General features: G+C 44.3%; 1 pseudogene; it reads right to left on the bottom strand.

Annotated features, from left to right (window-relative positions):
• Nucleotides 1-18,144, bottom strand: part of LOC135564920 (lethal(2) giant larvae protein homolog 1-like) — an 86,678-nt pseudogene that overhangs the window by 8,225 nt on the left and 60,309 nt on the right.

The raw sequence follows: 18,144 nt of genomic DNA, 5'->3' as shown, positions 1-18,144 counted from the left end.
TGATTTTTACAAGGCGGAGGAGGAGCCTTCATACGGTCCAGGAAACAATGGCGTGAAAAGGGCAAAAGAACAGCAGATAACAGTCTTTAGAACGTTGTTTTTAGGCTTCTACTATGAAGGGGCTGAATGAGAGGGGATTGAGCCAGGTGTCTGTCCGAGTGCCACAGGCTCGTGACGCGTGGTCACGAGAGAGTTGGCTCTCGTTCCATTGCTTTTCTACAGACAATGGAATTCTCCGGGTTGGAACTTTATTGAAGATTTATGATAAAAAAAAAAACATCCTAAAGATTGATTCTATACTTAGTTTGACAAGTTTCTACGACCTGTAATATAACTTTTTGAACTTTCCGTCCGACGTTCAGCTGGACCTGAACGCGCGTTTTGGATTTTGTTTACCAAACAAAAGAAGTTATTTGGACATAAATGATGAACTTTATCGAACAAATCAAACATTTATTGTGGAACTGAGATTCCTGGGAGTGCATTCTGATGAAGATCATCAAAGGGAAGTGAATATTTATCATGTTATTTCTGACTTCTGTTGACTCCACAACATGGTGGATATCATTTTTGTGCTGCTTTGTGGTCTGAACACTGTAATCAGATTATTGCATGGTTTGCTTTTTCCCATAAAGTTTTTTATTTTATTCTGACACAGCGGTTGCATTATATATTGACACTCCTAAAATAACCACTACAAAAGTATAGCCTCAATCTTTGCAGAACAAGGTTATAACGTGGTGCTTGGGTTTATGAAAGGGCGCCATATATCTAATAATCTGAGGCTGGTGTTCGACTTGGTTGAGTATTATTGTGATCTATCAGATGACTTCCCCGTTATCTTATTTTTGGGGGAGGGGGGGATTTTCATTAAGCATTTGACACATACAGTAAGTCACAGTCTTATCTTTGATTGTCTTAAGGCATTTGAAGTTTGGTCATTTTGGTTGTTGATGCTGTTAGAACTCGGTATAATGGAACAGCTGTATCAAACTGTCATGGAAACATCCTCAAGGTTTTAACGTTTTTACAAAAGGAACACGACAAGGTTGTCCAATCTCACCTTTTTTTTGTTGCAAATGTTTCCATTTTTTTTTCATCTCAAACCTTTATGCTCATTAGTTTATCGAAGTCAATCTGGAGGCATTACATTCCAGAGAGATCAAGATACCCCAACAGGTGGTGTAGTGACCTGATGTTAGTGTGTAGTGACTCCTCATTTAAATAGAAAAATACACAAACTAGATATTGGATATTGTGAAGCAGTTCTCTAAAATATCAGGTTTGGTTTTTTACATCTTTCCAACATGTGAGATGTTTGTTCTGAAAGAAGCAGATCAATACGGCAGATTGTAACATCTCTGAAAAATATACTGCGACTCTGAAAACTTACTTAGAATCCTGTAACTGAATCTATCAACAAACAAAAAAAAATTCTCCTCCTGGTTAGAGATTTAGTTCTTCAAGGGAGACTTTAATTGAAAGCTGAGGGGCAATTTGTACCTTTATTTTAACTAGGCAAGTCAGTTACAGGAGAGGTGAGGACGGGGAGGACAGGAGGTGTGAGGACGGGGAGGACAGGAGGTGTGAGGACGGGGAGGACAGGAGGTGTGAGGACGGGGAGGACAGGAGGTGTGAGGACGAGGAGGAAAGGAGGTGTGAGGACGGGGAGGACAGGAGGTGTGAGGACGAGGAGGTGTGAGGACAGGAGGTGTGAGGACGGGGGGGAGGACAGGAGGTGTGAGGACAGGAGGTGTGAGGACAGGAGGTGTGAGGACGAGGAGGACAGGAGGTGTGAGGACGGGAGGACAGGAGGTGTGAGGACAGGAGATGTGAGGACGGGAGGACAGGAGGTGTGAGGACAGGGAGGACGGGAGGACAGGAGGTGTGAGGACGGGAGGTGTGAGGACGAGGAGGACAGGAGGTGTGAGGACAGGAGGTGTGAGGAGGACAGGAGGTGTGAGGACAGGAGGAGGGACAGGAGGTGAGAGGACAGGAGGTGTGAGGACAGGAGGTGTGTGGACAGGAGGTGTGAGGACGAGGAGGACAGGAGGTGTGAGGACAGGAGGTGTGAGGACAGGTGGTGTGAGGACAGGAGGTGAGAGGACAGGAGGTGTGAGGACAGGAGGTGTGAGGACAGGAGGTGTGAGGACAGGAGGTGTGAGGACGGGGAGGACAGGAGGTGTGAGGACGGGAGAGGACAGGAGGTGTGAGGACAGGGAGGACGGGGAGGACAGGAGGTGTGAGGACGGGAGGTGTGAGGACGAGGAGGACAGGAGGTGTGAGGACAGGAGGTGTGAGGACAGGATGTGTGAGGACAGGAGGTGAGAGGACAGGAGGTGTGAGGACGAGGAGGACAGGAGGTGAGAGGACAGGAGGTGTGAGGACAGGAGGTGTGTGGACAGGAGGTGTGAGGACGAGGAGGACAGGAGGTGTGAGGACGAGGAGGACAGGAGGTGTGAGGACAGGAGGTGTGAGGACAGGTGGTGTGAGGACGGGGAGGACAGGAGGTGTGAGGACGGGAGAGGACAGGAGGTGTGAGGACAGGAGGTGTGAGGACGGGGAGGACAGGAGGTGTGAGGACAGGAGGTGTGAGGACAGGAGGTGTGAGGACGGGGAGGACAGGAGGTGTGAGGACAGGAGGTGTGAGGACAGGAGGTGAGAGGACAGGAGGTGTGAGGACAGGAGGTGTGAGGGGACGGGGAGGACAGGAGGTGTGAGGACGGGGAGAGGACAGGAGGTGTGAGGACAGGAGGTGAGAGGACAGGAGGTGTGAGGACAGGAGGTGTGTGGACAGGAGGTGTGAGGGAGGACAGGAGGAGGACAGGAGGTGGAGGACAGGAGGTGTGAGGACGGGGAGGACAGGAGGTGTGTGAGGACGGGGAGGAAAGGAGGTGTGAGGACGGGGGAGGACAGGAGGTGTGAGGACGGGGAGGAAAGGAGGTGTGAGGACGGGAGGTGTGAGGACGGGGAGGACAGGAGGTGTGAGGACGGGGAGGACAGGAGGTGTGAGGACGGGGAGGAAAGGAGGTGTGAGGACGGGAGGTGTGAGGACGGGGAGGACAGGAGGTGTGAGGACGGGAGAGGACAGGAGGTGTGTGAGGACGGGGAGGAAAGGAGGTGTGAGGACGGGGAGGACAGGAGGTGTGAGGACGGGGAGGAAAGGAGGTGTGAGGACGGGAGGTGTGAGGACGGGGAGGACAGGAGGTGTGAGGACGGGAGGACAGGAGGTGTGAGGACGGGAGGTGTGAGGACAGGAGGTGTGAGGACGGGAGGGACAGGAGGTGTGAGGACAGGAGGTGTGAGGGGCGGGGAGGACAGGAGGTGTGAGGACGGGAGAGGACAGGAGGTGTGAGGACGAGGAGGTGGAGGACGGGAGGTGTGAGGACAGGGGAGGACAGGAGGTGTGAGGATGGGGAGGACAGGAGGTGTGAGGATGGGGAGGACAGGAGGTGAGGACGGGAGGACAGGAGGTGTGAGGACGGGGAGGACAGGAGGTGTGAGGACGGGGAGGACAGGAGGTGTGAGGATGGGAGGACAGGAGGTGTGAGGACGGGGAGGACAGGAGGTGTGTGGGAGGACAGGAGGTGAGGACAGGAGGTGTGAGGACGGTGGAGGACAGGAGGTGTGAGGACGGGGGTGGACAGGAGGTGTGGAGGACAGGAGGTGTGAGGATGGGGAGGACAGGAGGTGAGGACGGGGAGGACAGGAGGTGTGAGGACGGGGAGGACAGGAGGTGTGAGGACGGGAGGTGTGAGGACGGGGAGGACAGGAGGTGTGAGGACAGGAGGTGTGAGGACGGGGAGGACAGGAGGTGTGAGGACGGGAGGTGTGAGGAGGTGAGACAGGACAGGAGGTGTGAGGACGGGGAGGACAGGAGGTGTGAGGACGGGAGGTGTGAGGACAAGAGGTGGACCTGATGTTAGTGTGTAGGACCTGGTGAGGTGTGTAGTGACCTGGTGTTAGTGACCTGGAGTTAGTGTGTAGTGACCTGGTGTTAGTGTGTAGTGACCTGGTGTTAGTGTGTAGTGACCTGGTTAGTGTGTAGTGACCTGATGTGTCTCTCCAGAGGTGTGAGACAGGAGTTAGTGTGAGGACAAGAGTGTGTAGTGACCTGATGTTAGTGTGTAGTGACCTGGTGTTAGTGTGTAGTGACCTGGTGTTAGTGTGTAGTGACCTGATGTTAGTGTGTAGTGACCTGATGTTAGTGTGTAGTGACCTGGTGTTAGTGTGTAGTGACCTGATGTTAGTGTGTAGTGACCTGGTGTTAGTGTGTAGTGACCTGATGTTAGTGTGTAGTGACCTGGTGTTAGTGTGTAGTGACCTGATGTGTGTCTCCAGTGAGGTGTTAGTGTGTAGTGACCTGGTGTTAGTGTGTAGTGACCTGATGTTAGTGTGTAGTGACCTGGTGTTAGTGTGTAGTGACCTGATGTTAGTGTGTAGTGACCTGATGTGTGTCTCCAGAGGTGTTAGTGTGTAGTGACCTGGTGTTAGTGTGTAGTGACCTGATGTGTGTCTCCAGAGGTGTTAGTGTGTAGTGACCTGGTGTTAGTGTGTAGTGACCTGATGTTAGTGTGTAGTGACCTGATGTGTGTCTCCAGAGGTGTTAGTGTGTAGTGACCTGGTGTTAGTGTGTAGTGACCTGGTGTTAGTGTGTAGTGACCTGATGTGTGTCTCCAGAGGTCTCTCCAGCTCCACAGTACACAGAGGTTCTGTGATGACTTTAGCTGACAGGGAGAAACGCTGGTACTCTGATGGAGATATCAGGTAGAACCCTACACACACAGAGAGAGAGAGAGAGATCAGGTAGAACCCTACACAGAGAGAGAGAGAGATCAGGTAGAACCCTACACACACAGAGAGAGATCAGGTAGAACCCTACACACTGAGAGATCAGGTAGAACCCTACACAGAGAGAGAGAGATCAGGTAGAACCCTACACACACAGAGAGAGATCAGGTAGAACCCTACACACACAGAGAGAGAGATCAGGTAGAACCATACACAGAGAGAGGTGTTAGAGAGATCAGGTAGAACCCTACACACAGAGAGAGATCTGTGATCCCTACACATGGAGATCAGGTAGAACCCTACACACACAGAGAGATCAGAGAATCCTACACACACAGAGAGATCAGGTAGAACCCTACACACACAGAGAGAGATCAGGTAGAACCCTACACACACAGAGAGATCAGGTAGAACCCTACACACACAGAGAGACCAGGTAGAACCCTACACACACAGAGAGATCAGGTAGAACCCTACACACAGAGAGATCAGGTAGAACCCTACACACACAGAGAGAGATCAGGTAGAACCCTACACACACAGAGAGATCAGGTAGAACCCTACACACAGAGAGAGATCAGGTAGAACCCTACACACACAGAGAGATCACGTAGAACCCTACACACACAGAGAGAGATCAGGTAGAACCCTACACACACAGAGAGATCAGGTAGAACCCTACACACACAGAGATCAGAAACCCTACACACACAGAGAGATCAGGTAGAACCCTACACACACAGAGAGATCAGGTAGAACCCTACACACACAGAGAGACCACGTAGAACCCTACACACACAGAGAGATCAGGTAGAACCCTACACACACAGAGAGATCACGTAGAACCCCCCCACACAGAGAGATCAGGTAGAACCCTACACACACAGAGAGATCAGGTAGAACCCTACACACACAGAGAGAGATCAGGTAGAACCCTACACACACAGAGAGATCAGGTAGAACCCTACACACACAGAGAGATCACGTAGAACCCTACACACACAGAAATATCACGTAGAACCCTACACACACAGAGAGATCAGGTAGAACCCTACACACACAGAGAGAGATCAGGTAGAACCCTACACACACAGAGAGAGATCAGGTAGAACCCTACACACACAGAGAGATCACGTAGAACCCTACACACACAGAGAGATCAGGTAGAACCCTACACACACAGAGAGAGAGATCACCTGTAGAACCCTACACACACACAGAGATCAGGTAGAACCCTACACACACAGAGAGAGATCAGGTAGAACCCTACACACACAGAGAGATCAGGTAGAACCCTACACACACAGAGAGATCACGTAGAACCCTACACACACAGAGAGATCAGGTAGAACCCTACACACACAGAGAGATCACGTAGAACCCTACACACACAGAGAGAGATCAGGTAGAACCCTACACACACAGAGAGATCACGTAGAACCCTACACACACAGAGATCAGGTAGAACCCTACACACACAGAGAGATCACGGTAGAACCCTACACACACAGAGAGATCACGAGAACCCTACACACACAGAGATCACGAGAACCCTACACACACAGAGAGATCAGGTAGAACCCTACACACACAGAGAGATCACGTAGAACCACACACAAACGGAAACATGCATATCAACAATATTGTTGTGTGTGTGTGTGTGTGTGTGTGTGTGTGTGTGTTCTCACCCTGCCCGTTCCTTGTGAAGACACAGGAAGCGATGCCACTGATGTCCTCTTTACGGATACAGTCATAACGTACCTACAGACAGAGACAGAGGTTAACACACACACTGCAACACACACACACACACACACACTGCAACACACACACACACACTGCAACACACACACACACACTGGAACACACACACACTGCAAAACAAACACACACTAGGTTAAACAGGTACACCCCCTACCTGTGGCCGTAGGGCAGGTACGTTAAACAGGTACACCCCCCCTACCTGGGGCCGTAGGGCAGGTACGTTAAACAGGTACACCCCCCCCGTAGGGCAGGTACCTGTGGCCGTAGGGCAGGTACGTTAAACAGGTACACCCCCTACCCTACCTGTGGCCGTAGGGCAGGTACGTTAAACAGGTACACCCCCCCCTACCTGGGGCAGGTATGTTAAACAGTAGGGGCAGGTATGTTAAACAGGTACACCCCCCCCCACTACCTGTGGCCGTAGGGCAGGTATGTTAAACAGGTACACCCCCCCTACCTGGGGCCGTAGGGCAGGTATGTTAAACAGGTACACCCCCCCCCTACCTGGGGCCGTAGGGCAGGTACGTTAAACAGGTACACCCCCTACCTGTGGCCGTAGGGCAGGTACGTTAAACAGGTACACCCCCCTGGGGCCGTACTACCTGGGGCCGTAGGGCAGGTATGTTAAACAGGTACACCCCCCCACTACCTGGGGCCGTAGGGCAGGTATGTTAAACAGGGGGCCGTACACCCCCCCCCCCCTACCTGTGGCCGTAGGGCAGGTATGTTAAACAGGTACACCCCCTACCTGTGGCCGTAGGGCAGGTATGTTAAACAGGTACACCCCCCCCCTACCTGTGGCCGTAGGGCAGGTACGTTAAACAGGTACACCCCCCTGGGGCTCCCTGGTGGCCGTTAAACATGGGGGCAGGGCAGGTATGTTAAACAGGTACGTTAAACAGGTACACCCCTACCTGGGGCCGTACCTGGGGCCGGGCAGGTAGGGCAGGTACGTTAAACAAGTGCAGGTCTCCAAGGTTGGTCAGACAGACCAGACTGGTCTCACTGTAGTCCTCCTGGGCTGTGGAACACACCGTCACCATGGCAACCCTCCGCACACGACAACCCTCATGAGCCGTCAGCTTGAACTTGGTCTTCGCACCGACCTTAGGAAGACTGAACACCTGTCAACACAATATACCTGTCAATATACACCTGTCAACAAATACACCTGTCAACACAATACACCTGTCAACACTACACCTGTCAACACAATATACCTGTCAACACAATACACCTGTCAACACAATACACCTGTCAACACAATACACCTGTCAACACAATACACCTGTCAACACAATACACCTGTCAACACAATTTACCTGTCAACACAATACCTGTCAACACAATACACCTGTCAACACAATATACCTGTCAACACAATACACCTGTCAACACAATATACCTGTCAACACAATACACCTGTCAACACAATACACCTGTCAACACAATACACCTGTCAACACATTATACCTGTCAACCCAATATACCTATCAACACTGAACCCTTCAACACAATACACCTGTCAACTATGGGGCCTGTCAATACCTGACTGACACTGGTAATTCCCAACAGGTGTGTGTGTGTACCTTGAGTTGTTCCTCTGATGGGATGAGGACAGAGTGTGGGTTAGTCATGTCTGGAGCAGTAGCCAGGTCCAGAGAGGCTTGGTAAGGTTCTGGGCCGTAGGGCGGTTTCCCCGTCCGTCCAGAACGCAGATGGACACGACCGGGGCCCTGTGCATCAGCTGGATCTCTTTCCCCAACACGGCCTCCACACAGCCGCTCCCCTCACCCCCCAGCCGTCCACGGCCCGACCCCACACCCGGAACCTCCAACGCGTAAGCATACACACTCCCTGAGTTTGTCCCCGCCCACAGCGTCGGGCCGTGGTGTGTACCTGGGGGAGACAGAGATATACACGTTACCATAGATACACACACATTAAACAGAGATATACACATTAACATAGATACACACACATTAAACAGAGATATACACATTAACATAGATACACACACATTAAACAGAGATATACACATTAACATAGATACACACACATTAAACAGAGATATACACATTAACATAGATACACACACATTAAACAGAGATATACATGTTACCATAGATACACACACATTAAACAGAGATATACATGTTAACATAGATACACACATTAAACAGAGATATACACGTTACCATAGATACACACACATTAAACAGAGATATACACGTTACCATAGATACACACAGAGATATACATGTTACCAAGATACAGAGATATACACATTAACATAGATACACACACATTAAACAGAGATATACATGTTACCATAGATACACACATATTAAACAGAGATATACATGTTACCATAGATACACACACACTAAACAGAGATATACACATTAACATAGATACACACACAAACAGAGATATACACGTTACCATAGATACACACACATTAAACAGAGATATACACATTAACATAGATACACACACATTAAACAGAGATATACACATTAACATAGATACACACACATTAAACAGAGATATACACATTAACATAGATACACACACATTAAACAGAGATATACATGATAGATACACACATTAAACAGAGATATACACCATAGATACACACACATTAAACAGAGATATACATGTTACCATAGATACACACACATTAAACAGAGATATACATGTTACCATAGATACACACACATTAAACAGAGATATACATGTTACCATAGATACACACACATTAAACAGAGATATACACATTAACAGAGATATACACATTAACATAGATACACACACATTAAACAGAGATATACATGTTACCATAGATACACACACATTAAACAGAGATATACACATTAACATAGATACACACACATTAAACAGAGATATACACGTTACCATAGATACACACACATTAAACAGAGATATACACATTAACATAGATACACACACATTAAACAGAGATATACATGTTACCATAGATACCATAAACTTTTTTAACATACAAATACACACATTAAACAGAGATATACACTTACCATAGAGGAATATACACATTAAACAGAGATATACACATTAACATAGATACACACACATTAAACAGAGATATACATATTAACAGCGTTACCATAGATACACACACATTAAACAGAGATATACATGTTACCATAGATACACACACATTAAACAGAGATATACATGTTACCATAGATACACACACATTAAACAGAGATATACACATTAACAGAGATACACACACACACATTAAACAGAGATATACATGTTACCATAGATACACACACATTAAACAGAGATATACTGAAATTTTTTCCAACATAGATACACACATTAAACAGAGATATACATTAACGTTACCATAGATACACACACATTAAACAGAGATATACACATTAACATAGATACACACACATTAAACAGAGATATACATGTTACCATAGATACACACACATTAAACAGAGATATACATGTTACCATAGATACACACACATTAAACAGAGATATAAATTACCCAATAGTGTTTATACACACACACAACAAACAGAGGTATACACTGTTAACATAGATACACACACATTAAACAGAGATATACACATTAACATAGATACACACACATTAAACAGAGATATACACATTAACATAGATACACACACATTAAACAGAGATATAATCACTTGTTACCTAGATACACACACATGTAAACAGAGATACCCTACATGTTAACATAGATACACACACATTAAACAGAGATATACACTAATTACCATAGATACACACACATTAAACAGAGATATACACATTAACATAGATACACACACATTAAACAGAGATATACACATTACCATAGATACACACACATTAAACAGAGATATACACGTTACCATAGATACACACACATTAAACAGAGATATACATGTTACCATAGATACACACACATTAAACAGAGATATACATGTTACCATAGATACACACACATTAAACAGAGATATACACATTAACATAGATACACACACATTAAACAGAGATATACATGTTACCATAGATACACACACATTAAACAGAGATATACACGTTACCATAGATACACACACATTAAACAGAGATATACACATTAACATAGATACACACACATTAAACAGAGATATACATGTTACCATAGATACACTAAACAGAGATATACACATTAACATAGATACACACACAAACAGAGATATACACGTTACCATAGATACACACACATTAAACAGAGATATACACGTTACCATAGATACACACACATTAAACAGAGATATACACATTAACATAGATACACACACATTAAACAGAGATATACATGTTACCATAGATACACACACATTAAACAGAGATATACATGTTACCATAGATACACACACATTAAACAGAGATATACATGTTACCATAGATACACACACATTAAACAGAGATATACATGTTACCATAGATACACACACATTAAACAGAGATATACACATTACCATAGATACACACACACATTAAACAGAGATATACATGTTACCATAGATACACACACATTAAACAGAGATATACACATTAACAGAGATATACATATTAACATAGATACACACACATTAAACAGAGATATACACATTAACATAGATACACACACATTAAACAGAGATATACATGTTACCATAGATACACACACATTAAACAGAGATATACATGTTACCATAGATACACACACATTAAACAGAGATATACATGTTACCATAGATACATTAAACAGAGATATACATGTTACCATAGATACACACACATTAAACAGAGATATACATGTTACCATAGATACACACACATTAAACAGAGATATACATGTTACCATAGATACACACACATTAAACAGAGATATACATGTTACCATAGATACACACATTAAACAGAGATATACATGTTACCAAGATACACACACATTAAACAGAGATATACATGTTACCATAGATACACACACATTAAACAGAGATATACATGTTACCATAGATACACACACATTAAACAGAGATATATACATTAACATAGATACACACACACATTAAACAGAGATATACACATTAACATAGATACACACACACTAAACAGAGATATACATGTTACCATAGATACACACACACACACATTAAACAGAGATATACATGTTACCATAGATACACACACACACATTAAACAGAGATATACACATTAAAACAGAGATATACATGTTAACATAGATACACACATTCATAAACAAAGATATACAGTTGAAGTAGGAAGTTTACATACACCTTAGCCAAATACATTTAAACTCAGTTTTTTTCAATTCCTGACATTTAATCCTAGTAAAAATTCCCAGTTTTAGGTCAGTTAGGATCACCACTTTATTTTAAGAATGTGAAATGTCAGAATAATCGTAGAGAGAATGATTTATTCTTATTTTTATTTCACCTTTATTTAACCACGTAGGCTAGTTGAGAACAAGTTCCCATTTGCAACTGCGACCTGGCCAAGATTTCAGCGTTTATTTCTTTCATCACATCCCCAGTGGGTCAGAAGTTTACATTCACTCAATTAGTATTTGGTAGCATTGCCTTTAAATTGTTTAACTTGGGTCAAACGTTTCAGGTAGCCTTCCACAAGCTTCCCACAATAAGTTGGGTGAATTTTGGCCCATTCCTCCTGACAGAGCTGGTGTAACTGAGTCAGGTTTGTAGGCCTCCTTGCTCGCACACGCTTTTTCAGTTCTGCCCACAAATGTTCGATAGGATTGAGGTCAGGGCTTTGTGATGGCCACTCCAATACCTTGACTTTGTTGTCCTTAAGCCATTTTGCCACAACTTGGAAATATGCTTGGGGTCATTGTCCATTTGGAAGACCCATTTGCGACCAAGCTTAAACTTCCCGACTGGTGTTGTGGAAAATATTAAAAATTAAAAACAAATACTACTCAGATACCGGAGTTTCTGAATTCAAATTAGAATTTTATTGCAGAGGACAACAAAATGCCGAGCACCTCCATGGAAGAACTGCCTCCTCATTCTTAGTGCTTGGCTTTTATACAGTTTCATCACCCCATTTGCTTTCTTACATAGTTTCCATGATCTTATTGGCTCAGATATTGGGGCATAGATTCTATTGGCTCAGATATTGGGGCATAGATTCTATTGGCTCAGATATTGGGGCATAGATTCTATTGGCGGCGTGACATGACATACCCGTTAGCTAATGTTCCAAAGGTCTTTACAAGTTCAGAACTACATTATCAATCAATGTATGGTTAACGTGTGTGTGCGTGTCCAGTAGCCTTCACAAGATCAGATATGACCCAGATCTGTCACATCTTGTTAGTTAACCCTCATCTACACAGATTCTGCTTATGTTCTGTTCTTTACGTGTCCAATGGTCCATTCGATGTTGATCCAGCTTTGTACACTCACATGGGCTCAGACTTCATTCTGTTGATTCGTTCTACTTCAAAGAGAAACAGTCCTGTCACATCTTGTTAGTTAACCTCGCCTCATCTACACAGATTATGCTTACGTTCTGGTCCATTCGATGTTGTTCTAGCTTTGGGCTCAGACTTCATTCTGTTGATTCGTTCTACTTCAAAGAGAAACAGTACTGAAGTTACTGAAAATCACCAGATGACAGGAAAATCTCCAACACACGTCTTGAGATGTTGCTTCAATATATCCACATATTTTTCCTTCCTCATGATGCCATCTATTTTGTGAAATGCACCAGTCCCTCCTGCAGCAAAGCACCCCCACAACATGATGCTGCCACCCCCGTGCTTCACGGCTGGGATGGTGTTCTTCGGCTTGCAAGCGTGTCCCTGTTTCCTCCAAACATAACGATGGTCATTATGGCCAAACAGTTCTATTTTTGTTTCATCAGACCAGAGGACATTTCTCCAAAAAGTACGATATTTTATCCCCATGTGCAGTTGCAAATCGTAGTCTGGCTTTTTTTATGGTGGTTTTGGAGCAGTGGCTTCTTCCTTGCTGAGCGGTCTTTCAGGTTATGTCGCTATAGGACTCGTTTTACTGTGGATATAGATACTTTTGTACCTGTTTCGTCCAGCATCTTCACATGGTCCTTGCTGTTGTTCTGGGATTGATTGGCACTTTTCGTACCAAAGTACTCCAGGAGACAGAACGCGTCTCCTTCCTGAGCGGTATGATGGCTGCGTGGTCCCATGGTGTTTATACTTGCGTACTATTGTTTGTACAGATGAACATTCAGGCATTTTGAAATTGCTCCCAAGGATGAACCAGACTTGTGGAGGTCTACAATTTTCTTTCTGAGGTCTTGGCTGATTTGTTTTGATTTTCCCATGATGTCAAGCAAAGAGGCACTGGGTTTTAGGTAGGCCTTGAAATACATCCACAGGTACACCTCCAATTGACTCAAATGATGTCAATTAGCCTGTCAGAAGCTTCTAAAGCCATGACATCATTTTCTGGAATTTTCCAAGCTGTTTAAAGGCAGTCAACTTAGTGTATGTAAACTTCTGACCCACTGGAATTGTGATACAGTGAATTATAAGTGAAATAATCTGTCTGTAAACAGTTGTTGGAGAAATGACTTGTGTCCTGCACAAAGTAGACGTCCTAACCGACTTGCCAAAACTATAGTTTGTTAGCAAGAAATTTGTGGAGTGGTTGAAAAACTAGTTTTAATGAATCCAACCCAAGTGTATGTAAACTTCTGGCAACTGTATCAGACAGAATCATACCATACCGTCTCTAAGGTACGTACCAGACAGAATCATACCATACCGTCTCTAAGGTACGTATCAGACAGAATCATACCATACCGTCTCTAAGGTACGTATCAGACAGAATCATACCATACCGTCTCTAAGGTACGTATCAGACAGAATCATACCATACCGTCTCTGAGGTACGTATCAGACAGAATCATATCATACCGTCTCTGGGGTACGTATCAGACAGAATCATCGTATCAGACAGAATCATACCGTCTCTAAGGTACGTATCAGACAGAATCATATCATACCGTCTCTGAGGTACGTATCAGACAGAATCATATCATACCGTCTCTGAGGTACGTATCAGACAGAATCATACCGTCTCTGAGGTACGTATCAGACAGAATCATACTGTCTCTGAGGTACGTATCAGACAGAATCATACCGTCTCTAAGGTACGTATCAGACAGAATCATACCATACCGTCTCTAAGGTACGTATCAGACAGAATCATACCATACCGTCTCTAAGGTACGTATCAGACAGAATCATACCGTCTCTAAGGTACGTATCAGACAGAATCATACCGTCTCTGAGGTACGTATCAGACAGAATCATACCGTCTCTAAGGTACGTATCAGACAGAATCATATCATACCGTCTCTGAGGTACGTATCAGACAGAATCATATCATACCGTCTCTGAGGTACGTATCAGACAGAATCATACCGTCTCTGAGGTACGTATCAGACAGAATCATACCGTCTCTGAGGTACGTATCAGACAGAATCATCATACCGTCTCTAAGGTACGTATCAGACAGAATCATACCATACCGTCTCTAAGGTACGTATCAGACAGAATCATACCGTCTCTAAGGTACGTATCAGACAGAATCATACCGTCTCTAAGGTACGTATCAGACAGAATCATACCGTCTCTAAGGTACGTATCAGACAGAATCATACCGTCTCTAAGGTACGTATCAGACAGAATCATATCATACCGTCTCTAAGGTACGTATCAGACAGAATCATATCATACCGTCTCTAAGGTACGTATCAGACAGAATCATACCATACCGTCTCTAAGGTACGTATCAGACAGAATCATACCATACCGTCTCTAAGGTACGTATCAGACAGAATCATACCGTCTCTAAGGTAGGAAAGAATCATACCGTCGTATATCAGACAGAATCATACCATACCGTCTCTAAGGTACGTATCAGACAGAATCATACCGTCTCTGAGGTACGTAACAGACAGAATCATACTCTCTGAAGGTACGTATCAGACAGAATCATACCGTCTCTAAGGTACGTATCAGACAGAATCAGAATCAGACAGAATCATACCGTCTCTAAGGTACGTATCAGACAGAATCATACCGTCTCTAGGGTACGTATCAGACAGAATCATATCATACCGTCTCTAAGGTACGTATCAGACAGAATCATACCGTCTCTAAGGTACGTATCAGACAGAATCATATCATACCGTCTCTAAGGTACGTATCAGACAGAATCATATCATACCGTCTCTAAGGTACGTATCAGACAGAATCATACCGTCTCTAAGGTACGTATCAGACAGAATCATACCGTCTCTAAGGTACGTATCAGACAGAATCATACCGTCTCTAAGGTACGTATCAGACAGAATCATATCATACCGTCTCTAAGGTACGTATCAGACAGAATCATACCGTCTCTAAGGTACGTATCAGACAGAATCATATCATACCGTCTCTAAGGTACGTATCAGACAGAATCATACCGTCTCTAAGGTACGTATCAGACAGAATCATACCGTCTCTAAGGTACGTATCAGACAGAATCATACCGTCTCTAAGGTACGTATCAGACAGAATCATACCGTCTCTGAGGTACGTATCAGACAGAATCATACCGTCTCTAAGGTACGTATCAGACAGAATCATATCATACCGTCTCTAAGGTACGTATCAGACAGAATCATATCATACCGTCTCTAAGGTACGTATCAGACAGAATCATACCGTCTCTGAGGTACGTATCAGACAGAATCATACAGTCTCTGAGGTACGTATCAGACAGAATCATACCGTCTCTGAGGTACGTATCAGACAGAATCATACCGTCTCTAAGGTACGTATCAGACAGAATCATATCATACCGTCTCTAAGGTACGTATCAGACAGAATCATATCATACCGTCTCTAAGGTACGTATCAGACAGAATCATATCATACCGTCTCTAAGGTACGTATCAGACAGAATCATATCATACCGTCTCTAAGGTACGTATCAGACAGAATCATACCGTCTCTGAGGTACGTATCAGACAGAATCATACCGTCTCTAAGGTACGTATCAGACAGAATCATATCATACCGTCTCTGAGGTACGTATCAGACAGAATCATACCGTCTCTGAGGTACGTATCAGACAGAATCATACCATACCGTCTCTAAGGTACGTATCAGACAGAATCATACCATACCGTCTCTAAGGTACGTATCAGACAGAATCATACCGTCTCTAAGGTACGTATCAGACAGAATCATACCGTCTCTAGGGTACGTATCAGACAGAATCATATCATACCGTCTCTAAGGTACGTATCAGACAGAATCATACCGTCTCTAAGGTACGTATCAGACAGAATCATACCGTCTCTAAGGTACGTATCAGACAGAATCATACCATACCGTCTCTAAGGTAATATCAGACAGAATCATATCATACCGTCTCTAAGGTACGTATCAGACAGAATCATACCGTCTCTAAGGTACGTATCAGACAGAATCATACCGTCTCTAAGGTACGTATCAGACAGAATCATATCATACCGTCTCTAAGGTACGTATCAGACAGAATCATACCGTCTCTAAGGTACGTATCAGACAGAATCATATCATACCGTCTCTAAGGTACGCATCAGACAGAATCATATCATACCGTCTCTAAGGTACATATCAGACAGAATCATACCGTCTCTGAGGTACGTATCAGACAGAATCATACAGTCTCTAAGAATCATACATACCGTCTCTAAGGTACGTATCAGACAGAATCATACTCTAAGGTACGTATCAGACAGAATCATACCATACCGTCTCTAAGGTACGTATCAGACAGAATCATATCATACCGTCTCTAAGGTACGTATCAGACAGAATCATATCATACCGTCTCTAAGGTACGTATCAGACAGAATCATACCCGTCTCTAAGGTACGTATCAGACAGAATCATACCATACCTCTCTCAGAAAGAATCATGCCGTCTGAGGTGTATCAGACAGAATCATATCATACCGTCTCTAAGGTACGTATCAGACAGAATCATACCGTCTCTGAGGTAAATATCAGACAGAATCATACCGTCTCTGAGGTACGTATCAGACAGAATCATACCGTCTCTAAGGTACGTATCAGACAGAATCATACCGTCTCTAGGGTACGTATCAGACAGAATCATATCATACCGTCTCTAAGGTACGTATCAGACAGAATCATACCGTCTCTAGGGTACGTATCAGACAGAATCATATCATACCGTCTCTAAGGTACGTATCAGACAGAATCATACCGTCTCTGAGGTACGTATCAGACAGAATCATACCGTCTCTGAGGTACGTATCAGACAGAATCATACCGTCTCTGAGGTACGTATCAGACAGAATCATACCATACCGTCTCTAAGGTACGTATCAGACAGAATCATACCGTCTCTAAGGTACGTATCAGACAGAATCATACCGTCTCTGAGGTACGTATCAGACAGAATCATACCGTCTCTAAGGTACGTATCAGACAGAATCATACCGTCTCTAAGGTACG

This window comes from Oncorhynchus nerka, linkage group LG26 (genome assembly GCF_034236695.1).
Source record: "Oncorhynchus nerka isolate Pitt River linkage group LG26, Oner_Uvic_2.0, whole genome shotgun sequence".
Classification (NCBI taxonomy): Eukaryota; Metazoa; Chordata; class Actinopteri; order Salmoniformes; family Salmonidae; genus Oncorhynchus; species Oncorhynchus nerka.
This window is presented reverse-complemented; position numbering and strand designations above follow the sequence as displayed.